We start from the raw sequence: 23,130 nt of genomic DNA on the forward strand, positions 1-23,130 counted from the left end.
AACCAAGTAACCTCCTACAAGAAACTTTAACAAACAAAATGAAACATAAATGAGTATTGTTGGCCATAAATATATTCCTTCAAAGCATATTAGAGCCTCAGATACTTGACGAGTCTGCCTACATCTAGGAAAGACTCTTACTTAAAGAAAGAGGGCCTTCAACCCAATGGATTAGATTAGTTTCCTAGAGCTCATCAATCCAACTTTTTCCAATAATTCATCAACAAACATTCCAATCTCTACTTATATGACATTTGAGTTATGTCGCTTACACTTCTTACTAGACTACAATGGAATCAAGCTTAATTTGAATCATGAGCTGGCCCACCAATGGAATGAGTGGCATATCTAGCAGGAATTTTCTTTTTTCCCATACTTTAATAAAAAACATTTCAACATTTTTATATATGATATTTGAGTTATGCCTCTTACACTTCTTACTCGACCGAAACCAAATCAGGGTTAATTTAAATCGTGAGCCGACCCATCAGTGGAATGATAAACACATCTAGTAAGCATTCATTTAAGCTTTGAGATTACTTTGAAGAATTGTATGAGCTACCTAAGCTTGAAATTCCTCTCAAATATCCAAAAATCACTATGCTCCTGGTCAACCCTATTAGCCCCAGGTCGATGTTCTAATTCCATGTAGCAAAAGAGGTTTCCTTCGGTTGAATAATACTTTATAACAAGAGTATTCCTAATTAATTTTTTCTAATATTTTTTTTTAATTATAATATTAACCATGCAAGGGGGAGTATGAATCTTGTCGAACACGAATGTAGATCTTATGGTATGCTAGATAACTAGTCACGAGCTAGGACAATAAATTTATTTAATGGTTAATTAAATTAAATTATATAAATTTTTGATTGATTTTTCTTAACAATGAGTGAGCATGACACATGCATTACATGTGGAGCATGGTGCATGTATTACACATGTTAATTCCAAGGGAATATATGGATCATGGTGCATGTATTACATGTGTTGATTCGAAGGGAATATCTAGACGCTGCAAAGGTTGTATCTAGATGAGAGCATTAATGGGTATGTTATGGTTTGGGTGAGCTAGTACAGTTGAATAACTATGGTTGCTTTGGCCGGATGATACACTATGTTTGAGTGGGTTATAGCAAGGATATGATCTTTTTATTGTGCTTTATAATGGTGATATTTGTGTGCATCATTGAGCATTTGGAATTTTCCATGATTCACTCGTATGGTTCAGATCACTGTGTTTGGATGAGTCAGTATAGGTTTTGCTGTTGTTATTCTTTGTCTTTTGATAGGTGGAAATAGGTGTGTTGATTGATTGATGGGAGGAAAAGTGCCTACCTATGGTTTTATTGGGTTTGTTGCTTCCTCCCTTCTTGATCTATGCCCCCGCTTCTAGTTTTATGACTATTTTTTTGTGTTGTACCAGCTTGGTTGGGTGTAATTACCCTTACTACAATCTTATCTTGGGCTCTATATATCCCTGGACTTATTGAGTTTAGTATGATAAAAGAAATGGGATTGTTCATGACCATTTTTGACTTGCATAAATCTCCAAGGTGGCTCCTGGGTACAAGGTAAATGCATGAGACAAAGAAAGTTCTAAAAAAATTGTGAGGGTAGAGGATGTGTCAAGTATGCCATGATTTCTAGAAAATTATTTACATGAAGCATTTTTTCATTTCATAATATAATTAAGTTTCGGATTTCAAACATTTATGTAATAAGGAATGATTGCTCCTCAAAATTATTATTTGTGAATTACACTCTTGAAGTCTGTTAGAGTGGAAAAGTTTATTCCAGGAATTTCTACAGTATTACATTGCCATTGGGCTCATATATTTATTTATATTTTCAACTAAGGTTTTTCTACTTCATTTTGCAGTTTTTTTCACTTATTTTGCATCCATGTAATAAAACAACATAACTTCAAAATTTATTGTTCATTGATCCCAAGGATTAACAGTTTCACCCTATAAGATATATTTTGTAGGGATCAATCTAACTTTTTGAAATGATCATGGGTCCCTTTGAGTTCACCTACATTAAGTTACAAATAGTTATGTTCTTGTGCATAATCATTTGAGAGGGCCTTTTTCTTATACAGAGAGGAAATCATATTAATTTAATTTATTCAAAGCAACAATTCTAGTTTTGAGTAACCTGAGATAATAGCCCATGTGAATGGCCATAAATTTCTTGAAGAAAATCATTAATTTATTTGAAACATCATAATTTTTTCAAAAATTGTTCACAATTTAGGTTTAACAAAGAGCTTGACATAATTCATAACATAATCACCTCATGTAAAATATTTAATCTAACATAACTTTGTTTCCATGGATAGCTTCTATAACACACTTCTAAAAATTCAATCATGTTGAAATTTTACCAACCCTAACTTTACTAAATGCATTCAGATCAATAGATTTTTCTTGTTATTATATTTAACAACACCTTAAACTTTTTATTTCTTGTTTTAATTTTGTTTTATTTTTTCTATATAAACACATCATAAATGCCAAGCTTTCAAAATTATGACAATAAATGCTTGCTTCTCCTGTAAAATCTTAGGGGAGAGGTGCTAGTGAAGGCTTTGATGTTAGTAAAATTGGAGATTCTTGTTTTGGACTTGTGGGGTTTCCATAATTTGGAAATTCAACTCTTTTGAACAAGTTTATACACACCTTCTCTGAGATATGCTATCTGTTTTAACAACATTTGCATGTTTGTGTATTTCTTAATGATACTTGCAATATAATGAAAACCACTCCAACAATCTATAATGTGTCATGTCAATGAATCAAAAGCTGAAAACATAACATTTCTTTTCTGTCCTCCAATACAAAATTTCATGCAAACTTAGAAGAATTGTTTATTTTTCAACCAAAAACAAAGACCTTTTTTGTGTTGTACTCGCTTTATTAGGGGGAATTACCCTTAGTCCAATATTAGCTTGGGTTATGTATGTCCTTGAAATTAATTAATTTAGTATGGTAAAATCAATAAGAGTCTTCATAAATATTAAGAAGTAGAAGAGAATTCATCTTTGAGAGACAGATAAAAGTAACAAATATGCAATTGTCTTGTATAACATAAATATTAGTCAAATTTTAGTTTGCAAATTTTGAACCTCCTAAAGACAAATCCTGCCATCTTTGTATGGTTTGCATCCTTCTAGGGAAATCACTGTAAAATTGAAACTTACTTGATGTTGCAAGACCAACGCATTTGGCTTTATTCATGCAATATTGCATTATCCTTAACAGATTCTCCAACATTATTCCAATAATAATTGTGATTGGCTGTCTTCTTTAGGATGGTGCACATAATTAGAATGGCCATGATGGATAACTCCATAACCCTAAATGAAATAAAAAAAATAATGTACAGTGTGACTCAACAAAATGTTGTCTAGAATTTAAAGGTCACTTCATTCATTGATGCAACCTACTTATACTATTGATAATCTAGTTTTTCATGAGCAAAAATTTGTATTTTTCCACACTAAAAATTTATAATCTTGGATTGAGTTCCCATCTTAAAATTTACTTATCATCGAAATATCTGTTGAAACCATCATTTTCTTGTGGATCATTTCCCTTTATTGTACATCAAACCATTCTTGGTTATGTGAGCTGTAATAATATTGAAAGTTGAATTTGTACATTATTGGTCTTCATGTAATATAATTGAAAGTTGAATTTGTACATTACTGGTCTTCATCTACTAATTAACAATGTTGATATCTCTATCTTTGTGGTTTTTTATTCATTTTCACTATATCAAGCGCGATATTATAGTATTCACTTCTATTTTTGAATATAAATGACTATTTTAAAAGTGATCATATATGGAAAAATAATTTGAATGCACATGTGCAATATTATCATAAACTGCTAGATTTTTACATTACACATTAACAATATCGAATGTTGTTCACATAATTTGGTATATCTTTTTTTGGGCAATTAAATAAGTTTACTTGGTGTTGATTTCCAACTTTCTTGCATATATTTATGTGTTTACTTACTTTTCCCGTTAATTGGTTTATAAGCACGGGTTGTTTTACCACAATTATCTTACTCTTTACTTAATTGGATAGACTGGGTTAAGAAGTGGAACAAAAGAAGTAAAAAAAGGAGGAATAAGAAAAATTGTCTTAGCTGAAGATATCACCTTTGGGGATAATGTTGACACGTAATCATCCCCTTTTCATATAATTTTTTAATTTTCTTGGCTTTCTTCACTCATAAACATCTTGATGTTTAGCAATTTTATTTTAAGTCACTCTCAATTGTGAAATGCTACAACGTTAATAAAATTCCTTGTGCTTGTCTATAGGTCACAGTGGGTCCTTACATACCCACTAAATACGATTGAGGCTTGAGGATGTGGCCTAGTGTTGGTTAGTGGTTGATGGTGTGCGGGTTGGGTGGAACAAGGAGTGCCCTTGCATGGTGCTACCCTATGATCTGAAAATCACTCATAAATGATCTCAGTTAATTAATTAATTAATGAAGGTATTACAGACTCATGTGTTGGTGTGTGTCTATGTTATCTTAGCCAATAGATCGATCAGATTGCAAAATACAAAGACACTGGAAAATGGAAAACAGTGAGAGAAACACAGTAAGCAAATATAAGAAAACAACAAATTAACAAGGATTTCACCCAATCCTCCTGGGCTACATCTCCGGTCCAGCTTTTAGTGGTGGCCTTCTCTTATTGTGTCTTTAAAGCAGAGCTTTTACAATGAGGATCTCAATTTGAGTCTCCTAAAACAAAGGATGGTCAGCAGGGTGGTTCTTGGATTCCCCAGGCCACTAGAGTGCATAGACTTTTTCCTTACCAAGTCTCGACCTCTCTGGTCTTTAATGGGATGAGTCCAATGTGGTGCTCAATTCCTCACAAAAATACTCATTGGGATTGCTTGAACCTCTCAAGCCTGGTTCTGTCTGCTCGATGCCGCCTTAACTCTGCAGGTCAGCTTGGCTCTCTGTTTTCTGCTTCTTTCTTCACTGCCTCTTTCTCACTTGTCTCTGTTCTCCTCCCTTCCCTACAATGCTCGCTTGCTTTCACTTTGCGCTCTCCTGTGTCTATATTTGTTTCTGTTTGTTCATGGCTTAAAGCCAATTTGTCTCATGATTGTTCACTTCCTCTTCTACCCTTTTAGATTCCCTGTTGTTGTTCGCTTGGAGTTCCCTTCCTTTGCATCATTACCAACGTCTCATAGGGAAGTGGCCAATTGTCCTCTCATGAACTGTGCCAGCTCTTCCTCATATAGTTCAGTATTTCAGTAACGCTTTGTGATGATTCATCAACCAACTCAGTGATCAAGTCGGACTTCAAACTTTATGTGTTGTAGCTTATTTTCCCTTCAGATATGGTTTCTCATCGGGTGAAATCTCCGCCGTCAGATTTGGAGCCCCCAAATCCTACGGTGTTCTCTCTTATCGCATGGTTGACTTGCTCGACCATTAACCTATAATGAGAGGTGGTTTTCTCTCTCATCCACTAGACATGCGTCGTGCAATGTATGGAATCGCTCGTTCTCCTGCCAAATCGACTAACTGCCCAATATGCCTTCAATATTCCGCCAGTTTTGGAGCACAGGCCCCTCCTTTTGCTTTGGTGCTTTCCCTATGGTTTCTCGACTTCCCATGCGACCGAGCGCTCCGAGCTTTTCCTTCTTGAGGGGTTTTACCTAGCGATGCATGAGAAACGGCCTCTGTTTTCCGATCTGGACATCCTAACTGCTAGTTTGCGTCATGCGTGGTCTCCATGGGCCTCGGTCAGCATGCCTTGATCGAGGTCCTTGTCGTTCCTTGCTGGCTACAAACTGCCACTGTCCAGAGGTCCATCCTGATAGCTCTTTGTTCACAAGTTTTGAAGTCTGTCATGATTTTGATACAGTCATAGCACTTTGAGAATTTTTATGGATCCAATTTGAATCATAGCCTTCCCACTGAAAAAGCTTTTAGACCACCAAAAGTTGGTTTTCAAGCATCAACTAAGTGATGGTATAATTGTCTCACTTCTCCAATCTCTATCCACTTTGCACTGCTCGAATTTGAACCCTTGAGCCCAACTCTGAGGTACTCAACATCTCCCCTGTGCGTCGTCCTCACCGTCCTGTCCAAAACTGTGTCTTCCTGCAATTCATTAAGATATTCAGGTAACAGGTCATCAATAGAAGGCAATTGACTCTGCTCTTTAGTATCTTCAATTAGTTAAGGTTCAAACAATCTCAAGCAATCCGCATTTACAATTGAGTATATGTGCATGTAAGCTGGTAGATCAAGGCGAAAAGCATTCTCAGCAATCTTCTCAAGTATCTTGAAGGATCCATACCTGATAGGCTTTAGCTTTTTACCTTCACCTTACATCTTGTCCTTGCTGATATACAGCTAGACTTCGTGACCAACTTGGAAAGTATGCTCCATTAGATGCTTGTCATGCCTTGCCTTATATTTGGCTTGGCTCTTTTCTAGCTGTTCCTGGACTGCCTGATGGATCTCTTGGATCTGTTCAATGAACCTAGTTGCCCTGTCCACATCACTGTGTCCCTCAACTGTGGTATCTTTACCAAAGACACAATCAAAAGGAAACCTTGGTGTGAAACCAAAACAGGTCTCAAAAGGAGATCTCCATGTAGAAGAATGTTTTTCTCTATTGTAAGCATGCTGCACATAACATAAATGTTCATCCCAAAGCTTAGGATGCTTGCTACAATATCCCCTGAGTAATTGGATCACTGTCCTTTTAGCTGCTTCTATTTGGCCATCATTTTGTGGAAGAAAAGCTGTGCTTTTCTTCAGTTTGGAGTCCATTAGTTCCCACAGACTTGACCAAAACCTTCCCACGAATCAGGTGTCTCGATCAGATACAATGGAAGTGGGTAATCCAAAATGAACCCATACATGTTGAAAGAACAGTTTTGCAGTTTTTTCAGCTGCAATCTGTTTATTACAAGGTATCAAAATACACATTTTGCTGAACCTATCCACAACAACATACAGATAATCATGACCTTTCCTAGATTTAGGCAGTCCTCCAACAAAATCCATGGAAACACTTTCCCAAGGGTGATGAACTGGTAATGGAGTGTACAAGCCTAGTTTTCTATTGTTGGGCTTGCTTTTTGCACACATAGTACACCCTCTTACATATCTAGAAACAGTCTCATTCATTTTTGGCCAATAACAAACTCTTTGCAGCTGTGCAACTGTTTTACTTACCCCAAAGTGACCTGATATTAGAGAAGTGTGTGCTTCTTGAATTATCTTTACTATTTCAGTTTGTGGAATGCATAACTTCCCACAATGGTATAAGAGTCAGTCCTTTACATGATAATCTAATTCTTCTACTCTTTTGTCTTGACTTAAAGTTGCATATACATCTAAAGTCTATATCTTGAGCATATTGTTCAATGTAACTCTCATGTAACACAGAATTATGCTTAAGTATTGTAGATGCATTTATAATGGGTCTAGAAACATATCTACAACTTTATTTTGTATGCCCTTTCTGTATTCGATGATTAAATGAAACTGTTGTAGAAAGCCCATCCATCTATAGTGTCTTGATTGCTGCAACTTAGTTTGGGAGTGTAGATATTGAAGTGGTTGATGATCAATATGTATTACTGTCTCTTTGCCCATTAAGTAATGTTTCCACTTTTTCACACTCTGTGCTAATGCATGCAATTCTTTATCATATGTGGGATAATTAACTACTGCAGAATTAAATGTCTCAGAATGATAACATATGGGTTTACCGTGTTGTGTCAACACTGCTCCCATGGCATAGTCACTAGCATCTGTTTGGATCTCAAATGGTCTTTGAAGATCAGGCTATGCTAGTATAGGTGTTGTACTAACCTTTTCTTTCAAGGTGTCGAAGGCTTTCTGTTGTTTGCCTCCCCACTGAAACACCTTGTTCAATCCTGTTAAAGCATGTAAGAGAGCTGCAATTGAGGAAAAGTTAGAAATAAACTTCCTCCAATATTGTGCTACTCCTAGGAAGCTTCTAACATCTATAGCAGATTTGGGTTTAGGCCAGTTCACAATGACTGCCACTTTAGAGGGATCTATCTTCAATTCACCACCCCCTACTATATGTCCCAAATAATTCAAAGATGTTTTGCCAAATTCACATTTTGAGATTTTAACATAAAGTTTCTCTTTTCAAACCATATAGTGTCTACTTAACATGCTTTAAGTGTTCTTCCCACGTTTTGATAAATATGAGAATGTCATCCAGATACACAATAACAAAATCATCAAGAAAAGGTCTGAGTACATCATTCATCAATCTCATGAAAGTAGCAAGAGCATTAGTTAAGCCAAAAGGCATAACCAGCCACTCATACAATCCCTACTTTGTTTTGAAAGCAGTCTTCCATGCATCATTTTCTGCAACTCTGACCTGATGATATCCACTATGCAAGTGTAGCTTGGAATAATAAATAGCTTATTTCAATTGATCTAAAAGATCATCAATGTGAGGAAGGGGATAATGATTTTTGATTGTTATCTTATTTAGTGCTCGGTAGTCAATGCACATTCTCCATGAGCCATCTTTCTTTCTCACCAAAACGATTGGTGACCCACATGGTGATATGTTAGGTCTGATGAACCCTTTATCGAGCAACTACTGCACCTACATCTTGATTTCTGTGTTCTCTAAAGTGGACTACCTGTACATTCCAATGTTAGGAAATGGAGCATATTGCTGCAAAATAATATCATGCACTATTTCCTTTTTGGGTGGCAGACCTTTAGGTTCTTGAAACAAGATATCATACTCTGAAACAACATTTTCTAGATCAGCTTGCTGTTTAGCATTACAACCCTCAAATACATTAGTTTTATTAGGTTTCTTTTCCTTTACAACCATCAGTAAGAATTTTTGCATAAATTTATCATTCTTTTCATCTGCCCTGAGTTTATGAGAGTATAATTATTCTTGAGCTTATGAGCTCTTACAAAGTATTTGATTCCATCTTTAACAAGTAGATACTTATTCTCAGCTCTATATAAGATAACTTTTCTGTCATACAACTAAGGACTTCCTAAAACAATTCCACATATATCCAAAGGAATTATGTCTAACTGAACCTCATCTACAAATGCTAACCGAAAAGAAAACTTGAGTTTGCATTGTCTAGTCACTTGTAGTTGTGCTTTATCATTTAACCATCCTAATGGGTATGGTTTCTTGTGAGATGTAGTCACTAATCCCAATGTCTTTACAATTGCTTCATAAATTAAATTTACTTGTGAGCCACTATCAAGAAAATAATCAATCTTTTGATGTTTGGAAATAACTTGAATATGGAAAAGCTCATGTTTTTTTCTCTCATTTTCTTCATCAATAGTAGATTGTGTAGAATTACTAGTAGATGCTTCAAAATTCTTACATCTTATACCTACGGCTATAATAGTTGATTCATCTCCTGAGTCTGACCCCAAATCTTTCTAAACAACTGCAACAGTCTTCTTCTTCTTGCCCTCAAACTTCTTAGGTCTCAGCTTTGGATGCAGAATCCAACAGTGCTCATCATCATGCCCATCCTTTTTATAGTGAGTGCATGAATTCTTGCTTTTCTATGCAGTGTTAGCCTTCCCTACTTTCCATTTCTGCTTTCTTTTCTCCTTATTTTTTCTCGCAGTGGGTTGGGATGATTCCCTAACTTCTGGACTTCCATTCTTTCCTCTAGCTTCTAGATGAGTAGCTTGTACAGATACCTCATCTATACTAGTGGGATTAAACATGAGGATAGTGTGCCTCATGTAGCTATGTAGACCACCAATGTACTTCAATAGAGTCTCAGGTGAGTCTAATGAGATTCTTAGAATCAATGCTCTCTTTCGAAATTCTTGAGTGTATCCTTGTACACTTTTCCCTTTCAACTGTCGAAGAGTTTGCCAGCGCATCATGGTTTGCTGCAGGTAGGCCAATGGATAGAGGTACTTTTGGATTGCAGAAACAAATTCACTCCATACAGAGATAGTCTTACCATGTCTCTTCAGGTTAGCTTGGGTCCTGCCTTCCCACCAAACCAAGGCAGTGCTTCCAAGGTGTAGGCTTGCCACCTAAATCTTGCTCTTGTCTGAATTGATATTCTGCACTCTGTAATAAACATCAATTTGTCTAATCCAATTGTCCAGCTTTTATGCATTCATCTCTCCATCATATATAGGTAAATCAAATTTGACATCTAATTTAAAAAAAGATGAATTCTTTTTATGTTCAGGGCTATTAGGAGGTGTGAGAAAGCTTTCATCTTTCCCTTTACCTTTTGAGTGGTCATGAAAGTGAGACTCATCTTCTCCTTTGCCTTGTTTGGAGCCTCATGAATCTCATATTTGTGTTTTCTAAGGTCCCTATACATTTCCTCTACCATGGACTTTATGGCTAGGAAACTATCTATGAATTGTAGGTCCAGCCCCATAGAACGTTCCTCTGACATTGTCTTCTGAGTATAGACTCTCCCAATTTCAGGATTAGTTTCGACTAACTCTCCTTCTCCTAATTTGAGCTTTGACCTAGTTAGCATTCAACAGCTAAATCCAACACAAGCTTGTCTAACCTTAACAGCCTTGAGCTTTGATACCACTTGATCTGAAAATCACTCGTAAGTGATCTCAGTTAATTAATTAATTAATGAAGGTATTACAGACTCATGTGTTGGTGTGTGTCTATGTTATCTTAGGCAATGGATCGATCAGATTGCAAAATACACAGACACTGGAAAATGGAAAATAGTAAGAGAAACACAGTAAGCAAATATAAGAACACAACAAATTAACAAGGAGTTCACCCAATCCTCCAAGGCTACGTCTCTGGTCCAGCTTTCAGTGGTGGCCTTCTCTTATTGTGTCTTTAAAGCAGAGTTTCTACAATGAGGAGCTCAATTTGAGTCTCTTGAAACAGAGGGTGCTTAGCCAACGTCTCACAGGGAAGTGGCCACTTGTCCTCTCACGAACTGCGCCAGCTCTTCCTCAAACAATTCAGTATTTTAGTTACGCTATGTAATAATTCATCTACCAACTCAGCGGTCAAGTCGGACTTCAAACTTTATGTGTTGTAGCTTATTTTCCCTTCAGATTCGGTTTCTGATCAAGCAGAATCTCCGTTGTCAGATCTGGAGCCCCCAGATCCTATGGTGTTTGCTCTTATTGGACAGTTGACTTGCTCGACCGTTATCCCACGATGAGAGGTGGTTTTCTCTCTCATCCGCTGGACACACATCATGCAATGTATGTAATCGCTCATTCTCCTGCCAAATCCGCTTATTGCCCAATATGCCCCCATTATTCTACCAGTTTTGGAGCGCGAGGCTAGCCTTTTGCTTTACCGCTTTCCCTACGGTTTCCCAGCTTCCCATGTGACCGAGCGCTCTGGGCTTTTCCTTCTCGAGGGGTTTTGCATAATCGTGCATAAGAAACTGCCTTTGTTTTCCGATCCGGACTTCCTAACCGCTAGTTTGCATCTTGCGCGGTCTCCCCGGGCCTCGTTTAGTGTGCTTTGACCGAGGTCCTCATCGTTCCTTGCTGGCTACAAACTGCCACTGTCTAGAGGTCCTTCCTGATAGCTCTTTGTTCACAAGATTTGAAGTTTATCATGATTTTGATACAGTCATAACACTTTGAGAATTTTTATGGATCCAATTCAGATCACCCTAGTTGCTGGTATTTGTGCTCGTTTACCCTGTTAAAGTAGCAGTAGTCACTGCTCAATTTTCCATTGAGCATTGTTTCTACTTCACGTCATTTTTTTTTAATGCTAAAAAAAAAACCAAGCTCCAACTATTTTTTTGCCCTTCTCTTCATTGTATATGTTAAATCTTTTCTTCATATGCTAAATATTTTCTTCAAGCCCCTTCATTGTATATGCTAAATCTTTTCTTCATATGCTAAATATTTTCTTCAAGCCCCTGCTCAAAGCATGGACTTGTTTCCAAGCAACCATCTTCGTTCAAATTTCAAATGCTCAAAAGCTTATACATTAGTTTAGGTAAATGCATTTATATTTTATCTTGGTTATGAGCTTATATATATATATATATATATATATATATATATATATATATATATATATATATATATATATGAAACTAGAAAAAACCATATAAATAAACATCCATAATCATTTATTCATGATAAGTATCAAAACACTTCATGATATGTTTCAATTAATTATTGATATTATTACAATTACTTAGAAATGTCTCACTTATTTATTATTATTATTACTATTATTTTAAAAATAATTAATATATAACTTAAACATATATACATTTAAAAAACATGTAACAACATGCTTAATTCTGGACACTTTACAATGAAGATTCTTAATCTATAAATATGCTTTATTACGGTACCATGGGCCAATATCATAGCTTATCAATACTACATGCCCAAAAAAACCATAAATAATTTCATATAGCACTTGTTTATATGACATTTTTTTAATTAATTAATTTAATTAAAAGAGAAAAAATACATAAATACTCGGAAAATAAATCTCAACTTTTGATTTATAAATATTATTAAAAATATTTTATAATACCCGTCAATACCATCCTTCTACATTCTAATATTCCTGATATCCATATGCGTTAATTTTTGCAAATTAACTTAAAATCGCTTTCATGGAACTGTAAGAATATCTATATGGAAATGAGTGATGTGAATCACTGCAATAAAGCTTCTTATTATTAGTCCCTGCCCTCAGGCATGGACTATAGTAATCGTTCGCCGCTGATATAGCATTAGTTGACCTGCTATTTGTCCCTGGTCATCAGCAATTACCCAAAGTTTTATTCCCGAGCCTGCTTTTTGATCTTATTTAGCCTCTTTCCAAAAAACCGAAGCTACATGCCGAAAACCAAAGCTGATGTGAGGCAAAAAGCATAGGTTATAGGAGGAGTACAGGTAATTACAACAAGCTGCTGTTCACTCGTGCATGAAGTAATGCTAGCATTAATCCTCTAGCGTTTAATGTTAGAGATTAATACCACTGCTATTGTATGTACCCTGCTACAGCACGCTGTATGCTTGCCACCTCATCTAGCACCGCTGTACACCTGCAAGCTCATGCGCCATCGTTACATGTACGCCTGCCACGGTATTTTGCTCATTGTGGCTTCTATAGTACCTAAGCTCATCGGCCCTGCGCTCCAGGCATAAATAAATGAAAGGGTAAGACTCGTTCCCTCCGATCAACCTGGGGCTGGCTATTAATGTAAGCATTCTTCCTTCGTGACAACCTGTCGCCTGCGCAGGGAAGCTTTGACGTACAGTTCTCAGGCGGCATAGCTCCACCATAGGTCAGTTAGTACCAATAGTGTGCTTCCTTCTGTCTATGGAATGCTTTTGTATCAGATGACAAGCTGCACATGAATCAGCAGTAAATTTATGAATTAACAGTAAATTTATATCTTTATTTTGATGCTAGATTTTAGAAATATATAATCTCACACTGTGATTGCAGAATTTTTGATTGCAGATTCTAGAAAGATCGAATCCATGACAAACTGTAAGTTTTCCTTATCTAGATAGCAGATTCTAGAAATATCTTCTTGATTACAGATTCTAAAAATATCTGATACATGATAATAATTATCTTTATCTCGAAAACAAATTCCAGAAATTTCTAACCCATTTTCAGAAATTTCTAAAGGACAGGAAATTGGGGCTAAATGGCAACAAAGGAGATAAAAGGGAGATAAATGACTCACCGAATTGCACAGACGCAACAAAAACAGAGTGTGTTTCCTTCGATGGTTGCTTCTTCAACTAGCAGCTCTCGCCTCCAACGCCGAGACAAGATCCCTCCACTTTGGAAGTATCTAGCCAAAGCCGGGTCGCCTCAAAATGTCAAACTTTCCGGCAAAAGAAGGGGTTGCCGGAACCATTTGTGCGCCACCGCCAGTCGCTGAACTGGGCATAGCCATTGCTCGTTTTCGTTTTCACTTTTTTTCTTCAAAGCTTGTGGCACAAGCTGTTCGACCAGTGAACAGAGTGAAGCACAGTACCAGGTTCCGCCTGTGTCTGCTCCATTTCCTTCAATCAACTGGGCGCGAATAGATTCTAGAGACGGTTCGCAATGTGGTTGGATCGCATGTCTCATCTCTTTCAGTCACTGTTCTAAGATTGTTAGCTAAAACGATGCGTCCATCCTAAACGTCAGCAAACACCTGGAAACTAAATCCTTGTAAATCAAACCTCCGCTTCTATGAATCCAACATTTTCAATCAATCAAACAGATGTCGCCATTGATTTGCAAATATTGAATCAAAAGAAAGCTAAATTGGACTCCCGACACGCAGGAAAAAATTCAAAAACATAAAAATCTATGAACAAAATAGAGCAGAGCGCCTTAAAATCGCGAGTTACACAGCAAATCTATGTAGTCTTTAACCATTTACGATGCAGAAACTCTTCAAATATCATTCAATTGCGAACATTTAAACAAAACCCCTGATCGGCAAATGCAAAGCAATACAATAATCGGAGTTTCTCAGAGCAAGAAAGAAGGCGATTCGGGGCCAAATTCTATACCGTGAAAATCAATGAAGCTCCGGCGCTTAAAAAGAGACAAAATCTGGACGAAATTGAGCGAAATTCAGATCTACTGGGATAAAAATCTGCACCAAAGAAGCTCGCGAGCCTTGTCTCTGCGGCAACGCGGCTTCGAGGTTACGGATGGATCCAAATCTTTATGTATACCGCTGCAACGTTCAAAACCTCGAAATGACCGGAAAAGATTGACGGGAAGGAAAAGTTCTGCAACGTGCGAGGCGTAGTTACTCGAAGCTCGATCGAACGTTTGTTGATCAGTTTTTGTAAATTTCTTTGATCCCACCCCTTCTCCAAGAAATTGGAAGATTAGGTCTGTACGCGCATCGAGTGTTTGCTAAAAGTGCTTACAACCGTCATAGAACTTACGAAGACAACACAAATGTCACTTGCTCGCGAAGCTTAAAGCTATATTGACAACTGTTCACAATACATGCAAAGGGATGAATGTAGTTCACCTGCGCGTTAGAATTCGTGGCGTTGGAATATAGATTCTCTCGCGCGCCCATATACTTATATATGTGAGACCATAATATAGCTTGGGGCATATGTATGTATCTTATGCCTTCAAAGGGAGTAATGTCACGTGTCAGGCTAAAGACATGAGCATATGTGTGCCATGACCACGATATAACCCAAACAATGGACATTCATTTCTGGGAACTAAATACAATGTTTTACTGTCAGCAATGGGAACAAGAGCTCCGAAACAAATATTATCAAAACCTCTGGCTTCAGACGTTGTCGTGTATATCGTTGTGCCCCCATCGACCAATCTCAGAAGCAACCCTCCGGAGTTGAAGAACTAAGTTCCAACCCATCGCCTTAATTATGTTGGTATTAGTTAGGAATATGCTTATTGTACGCTATTTCTCACGAGTTTACTAACTTATGAATATTTATATAGTATTCAAATTTCAAAGCATAGATATCAAAGTACATATAAGTATAATCAATGCATGTTATTTCATGCCACTTGTAATGTCGCGCCCATGTCAAGTCGAAGCTCTTGCTAAGTCAATGTCTGTTCGTGTTTTTTCATGGATCATTCTCTTGGGAAGAAAACTTGTTGTGTACAGTTTCCTCAGAGAATTGATAGTATTGATCAATGCAGTTCGATAAATTGATAACAAAATTCATTTAAGAATGCAATTTTGCTACATCATGAATTTTATCTTGTTTGGATCACTAGTCCAGGTGCACGGGATTCACTTCCTATTTTCCATCAAGCTATAACAACATTCTACTCTGATCTATAACACCCAAGAAAATCCATTAAAATCAAACACATCATTAAAATCTATGTGGGTATTTTTGTTTAAAAGGACAGTTAATTCAGGCACGATGGAAATAATTATCTCCGCATGGAATTCTGTATGCTGATCGTTACAAAATCATCATGACCGAGTGGGATTTTCAAGAACATTTTTTGGATACCGAATACCATGCAACTCTCATATCCAACATAATTCTATTTAGCCTGTGACGATATATGCCTACTCTTATATGCATTTGTACATTTTCATATATTTAATTAAAAATTTAATAACATACGTGTTTATTAATTGACATCTTTTCATAACAGGCATGAGCATAATTTAAGCATGGAAGCAACTCGTTTTCACTGTGGTTTGCTTGGAAGGTCCACAGTTTCTGCTTACAAAATTTCAAGCTCAAACTCAGTTCATTGTTTTATGCCATTGACTATATATTGATATGTGTTTTCCTCTACTTTGTAGTGCGTAATAGACAGGCTCAACTTCACGCAGGGACTCGCTGCGTCGCAGCTCCCCTTGTTAACTTTAGAAATGCTTATTATTCACTTTAGAAATTTTACTCGGGAATGCGAAGAACACACACTTATAATGTTAACTTGGGGTTCAGATTTACAAGAATGTACTTATCGCCTCTTTATATATCTTATATAAAACGATTAAGCTTTTTTCGTTGCTCAAAAAAAAATGTTAACTTGGGGTTATGATCAAGCCTTCCTCAAGGAAGCCATGATTCCTTCGGTATCCGTAGTTGATACACTTCCAATCGTCTAAGGATAGGTCCATTTACTTCTAAATCTTACCGTTTATGTATAATTCAATCTTACCCTATATGGAGTGAAATGGCTTTAGGATGACATGGGAGTTGTAATACATTATGTCGCTACCCCTATAGTAGATTGGTGGGTACATTGGTACTAGAGGGTGTTAAGCATACTCAATAATATTGTTCGATTCCCTTTTAATGAACAATTTCTTGTAAAATAGGTTTTAGTGGGTCACGTCATTGCCTTACATGTACTATAGTATCGTAAACACACGATTCCTTTTTTTCTTCTTTTTAAGTAGATTTGAAGAGAGTAAATTTGAAACCAATTAGGTAATGCTTTTGGGAAAATGGGAAAAAATGGTTAAATGGTAAATATCGGTGAAGTTACTTACAATCAATTATTTTATGAAGTTGACTGGCCTTATATGAAGTTGACTGAGCTTATATCATATTTTTGGGGTTGAGATAAATTATTGTAAATATATTTTAATATGGGTCAATGTTAATATATTTTAGGAAATTTTTCATTTAAATATATTTATTATATGATTTAATTTAATTGTATATGTCAATTTTATATATATATATAAGATGAAAGGTTTATATTTTAAAAGGTTTGATCTTTCTTGATACTGAGAATAAATATTTTATTCATGATTCATATTGAGAATAAAATATTTTTATGATATTCTCTAAGTTCTAGTGTCAACAATAAATTTAATGAGCACAATGAAAGTCAGATTATTGATATTTATAATGTTTTTAATTAAAGCTAAATAAATAGATATATATATTTTTACTTTTAATTATACGAATACATTTTGTTTGTATTTAGAAACATTTCATTTTTATTTTAAAAAAGACAATGTGTTAACTTGATTGAGCACTGAATGAATTACATCTCCCTCATGGTAAAAAGGAACATCCCACAATAACTTTAAAAAACATTAAAAATATAACACATTAATATTCCTTTTTAATTATTAAAATATAAAAAATATTTAAATAAATTTTGTAAAGTAATTATTAACCAAATGAAAATATTAACTACAATTAAATTTACAAATAATTCTAATATTTATACTTTTAATTTTAAATATTTTTCGATCATATTAAATGCAAAAATCTTAATTAACTTACCGTGAGATTGTAAGATTGTGAAAGTCATTGATGAGTGAAAAAATTTGGATCAACGTTCGGTATGGCCATAGCTCTTAAGAAAACACGTATCCCTTGGTTTTCCGATAAGATACGACTGGTACCAATTAAGATACATAATATTATAATTTATTTTGATTACGACAATCCACCATGCACGCATAATTGGAATCTTTATTTAAAATTATAATGTATTTTTTCAGGGCTCGGAGTATGTTCTGCCTCCTAAGGATTACCAGCGAGTTATTTCAAGAATTGGTTTTTCTTAAATAAAAATGATGAGTCAGCTTTATTTACAATTAGCCACTACACATAATTTCACATGTAAAAAAAATTATTCAACTATTATATTGTATGTTTATCGCTGTACAAGGCCCCTGTGGAGGAGCTGTGCCAGAAAGCTTGTAGAAGTGGGTCCAAACAACTATATGAGTAGTTACTAAAATCTGTAGTAGAGATAAAAGTTGCTCAAAGAAGTCTACAAAATACATGTGAGACTATTACAAATAAATTCCAAACCCTAAAATTTCGTAAGCTCTTAACAATAAAAATGAATCTTTAAAATTACGATACCAGCCTTCTACTATCTTTTCTGATCACTGTTGTTAAATTTGGTAGAATAAATCAAGAAACTCATTTTGACGAGCTCGCAGATTGATTGAGAGGAGCTTAGGGCATTCGCTAATTGCGAGATCGCAGTATGGAGAGGGATTCATATTGGAGGGGCTTAATTATGCAGGAAACTTTTCTCTGGTTGTCAGCGATACAGACTACCATATATTTTCATTTTCATTTAAAACTTCGATGAATTTAGATACAGTTTCTTAGATACTTGATTTAAAACCTTGATCCATTTTGAAAACATAGGTAGTCGAAGTTGTGATTTGAATTTTAGAGCATTCTGAAAACACGTACTTTTCATTCAGAACTTTGATCATTTTTGAAAATTTAGATTTTTGTATTATTAGAGAATTTGAAAACAAATAAACTATTATTCCAGCATGTACAGAAAGTGTAGCCACACCCAATATTTCTGCTACAAGATCAATGTTAAACTTGGAGGGTCCATGAAGGAGATTCGTCCATCCACGTTGTCTACTTGCATAATTGTAGCGGCCTTTCAAAGTCTGTCAAAGCCAACAACAATAAGGGTTGCAACTTGTAACATTTTTAAGGAACCTTTTTAGGTAACACTTTTCCTCAGAGGTCACCGATTGAGTCCGCTGCACGTGCGCCTGCAATTTGCCTTTTGCATCTGCGAGGTCAGTTTGAATGGCCGGTCTGATACCTGGGATTCATTGTCTCTTTTGTTTTATGGCTCAACCGGAGGTGGGACAGCTTCTGTGCTCGCTTTTATTTAGCGAGTAGTTTAATGAGTTCGCAATTTTATAATGAAAATAATGGAAATTTTAGTTAGATTTTGAAAAATCTAGAAATTTTAGTTTTAATTATTTATTAACTTCAAGCTTTTGAATACTCAAAAATTCTTAATCATACTAAATCCATTTACAGTATAAAAAAAATGCTCAAACATTTCAAAAATTCCATTGATTAATTTCAAAATTTCACCATCCAAAAAAAATTGTGAACTCCCTCATTTTTTTGAGACCCATGAAGTTTTCGTTTTTTCCCAGCGCTGTTGTGGGCGGCTAACTAGATATTTATTTGTCCCGGGAGAATTATTTTAATTTTTATTATTAATTAAAATTAATATAAAGAAATGCGGTTAATTATGGATTTGATTATAAATAGGGTTAATGTGAAATATTAAATAAATGTATATTCTTAATAATACATTAAAATTTTTATTTTCTTATTATTTGGATGTTTATTAATAATTTCATTTATAAAATTTACCCATCAAAAATTAGTAATTCCAAATAAAAAAATTTATAAAGATATTTTTTATATCTTATATATTAATATATAATATAAATATAATAATTTTATTAATCAAAATATCTATCAATTCACATGAAAAATTTGTATTAATAATAAATTTAATCTTACTTATAATATAATGATATTGAAATACTTATTCATTTACAAATAATACACTTCAAAAATGTCTAGTACCTAATAAATTAGAGTTAAAAATATTAAAACTGATAATTATATTTTACATTATTATAAATTCATTATTTATTATAAAATAATTTTAATATATTATTTTAATAAATTTATTATAATTTAATTTTTCATTTAAAAAATAAATTCAATCATTTTTAATAAATTTATTATAATTTAAATTTTTATTTAAAAAATAAATCCAATCATTTTTCGTGTTCGTAATTGTTATTTAAATTTAATAATTATTTTATTAAGATGAGAAACCCTAAATCTTTATAAATCATAAATCTGTCAAATATATATATAAAAAATCAATTTATATGCCAAATTAAACTATAAGTCTCATCAACAAATCAAACTCTTAAAATTCTCCAAACCCAACAGTGACATTATTCTGACCATGTATAAGGGTCAGATGAGTCAAATTGAAAGGGACCTGAACGATTGTCTTCGATACACGAATAGCCAAATCGATAACCAGAAGGTAGATGAATCCTCGAGTTTTGTTCTGTGGCTAACTATCAGGGAGAAGAATGCAATATTATCATATTATTTGTGGTTAGGGGCAATAAAAAGTTCGGAATTGGAGGGGTCAAACAAGGTCTGTGTGGCACTGTCGAGCGCCAATAGTGGGTTATACATCCTTGGCAATGTTCCATAAACAGGAACCAAAATCTATGTAACGAAAGATTTCAGGCAAGGGGAGAATGGAGGGTGCAGCAGACGTTGCTAATATCAGTTAAAGTGTGGCCATGCTTCTCCAAGAAGGTGCCCTCTGTCTCATCTTGGACTATATTAACTAAATTATATCAATTACATTAACACTTTTAATTTAGTTGTGCTAATATTACATTAACATAGTTGTGCTAATATATTATCATTTTTTATACGTAATTTTTTTTTTTTAATGAATATTTTAAATTTTCATTTAAAATATTTCATAATAAAGTATTGATTTTAGTTTTTTTTTTAAATAATTTATTTTAAATTAATACAAAATTATACTATTTACAATAATTAAATTATTTATAAAATTTTATATCTATGGCCCAAAATAATATAAATATATAATCAATTTAATATAAAACACACTTCACAACCACATTAATTTACCTGGGACAACTGCACCAAAATCAAGAAAGACATTTTTATGTATTTTCTCACGAACGTGGGTCAGTTTCTTTTTTGACAAACTTTGCAATATTTGCGGAATTTTCAACCTCGGTAGTAAACTTATTCCAATAGCCATAGTCAATAGTAATGGAGAGTGGGTCAATTGCATTTGTATTAAACTCATCAACGTTAAAAGAATAAATGGTAGTGCAAAAGCATCACCGAAGCTTTCAATTTTTTGACCAAAGTGCAGTCTTAGTGAACTCCATGTTGTGTAAAATAAGCGGATAAATTTGGAAAGGCAAAAAATTTCCTTGACAGAAACTATAACAGATTCTCCTTTATATTATTAAGTTGAAAGTTAAAAATGGTTTCATGTGTTCAGAAATCATTAGCATTAGCAAAATTAGGTCAGGTTACTGAATGTTCAGAAAATACATTTTTTTAAACATCTAAACACATTTTAACAATGACTCACATCAGAAAATTTAAACTAAATTAACTAAATTGTCAATAACGTGTAGATGAGTTGATTGGGTGCTAGAGTTCATTCTTGCCTATTCGTAAGTTGGTCATAAATTCAGAAAGTTCAGGATGGAAGCCATTAAACTTCTTAAGAAAACATTCACATCGAGCCATTATAGATGGATCATTCTCTTCCATCCCAAAAAAGGAAAAAATTATGCTAAATCAGATTTCTCCCAACCACAAACATTCATGTTAAGCAATCTCAGTCTAACAGAATGCTACTCTTACTCATTTGTTGCCTTACGACTCTGCTTATATGGTAGAAAATACAACATAAAAGAAACTCTATTGTATTGCGTGATTATCCTCCATATAAATCCTTACAACATGAAGATTTATCAGATAACTAGTGACTTAGGTATGGCGAGGTATACTTCAGTTTCCTGTTTGAAGACTCTTGAGCTCCGGGATAATATCAAGGCCGTGTTTCCATTCAGAAGTAAGCCCCAATCGAGACTTATAGCTGTGTTGGCCCATCGCTAATCTTTACATTTCTTTCCGAACAAATTTCTCTCCAAAATTGTTGCTAGCTGGATTAAGAAATGAAGCCACATCTTCCTTCCCCATACGTAACTTCATTCACAGTACACTGCTTGCAAGGAACAACGCTCCAGGGACCTCCCATATGGTCACGAATGCATGGTCGGTTGATCCGAGATCTGTGCTCCCTACAAAATGTTCAGATACATCCATATACATTATGGAAAACCATACGGTTTGATGAATAATTTACAACAATCAAATAGGTATAGGACCCATTACGTTCCCTCCTAAGAAGCTTTCTCCAAAAAAACAAATCCAAGGTAAGACGAGAGGGTAAGATATGTTAGAAAATTATAACAACGATTCTGCATGCGGAAAAATTCAATGACTCGTTGAAACTTAATGCCCAGGGATACGAATTACCTCCAGCCATTGGTGAAACTCTTGATGCAACTTCTTTCTGAAAACCACGCTCCAGCTATCCAAGCAAAAAGAAAAGAATGCAGAAATTCTGAAGGCACTTCCAAGCTCTGCTATCTCAGCTAGATGGTGTGAAAAACTGAAGGGGATTGAGATGCAAGCTTGGGGACCAAACAGATGAATTTATAGCCAAGCTTCCATCAAGCTTCTGATAGCTATGTGTCAGATGTCCCACAGATCAAGGCAGAGAACTCCAGATGGGAGTAATGGACCACTTCAGTAGCTCCCAACAATAAATTTATTAACTGCAGTTGATTTCCTTAACTTAAGGAAATTACTGCAGTTGGTTTCCATAAGTTAAGGAAAGACTGCAGTTTAAATTCCATAATTGTAGGCAGCAATTGTGCAAAAATTAATGGAGATTAACATTCTCCCACTTGGTCCATACTTCCAAACTTAATGTCTCAACTTAAAAACCATTGATAATCTGTATTAAGTAATAGATACATGAATCATGGCGATAAGTCCTCTAATGACGAGTATTATCTTCCATGTATTACTATGCATTTATTCTTATTATAATTTATGTGGCAACAATTTCTTAATGAATAAACCTTATGTTTATTCTTGGTCCTTCTTAAATGAATTTTCTCAAATCAACTTAAAGTGCACATAAATATGAGAAAAAACATCACAAAAATTAAGAATTTCATTAAAATAACATTGT

This window comes from Pinus tabuliformis, chromosome 9, assembly GCF_031772625.1.
Source record: "Pinus tabuliformis cultivar Carrire ecotype Pingquan chromosome 9, CPIR1, whole genome shotgun sequence".
In the NCBI taxonomy this organism is placed as follows: domain Eukaryota; kingdom Viridiplantae; phylum Streptophyta; class Pinopsida; order Pinales; family Pinaceae; genus Pinus; species Pinus tabuliformis.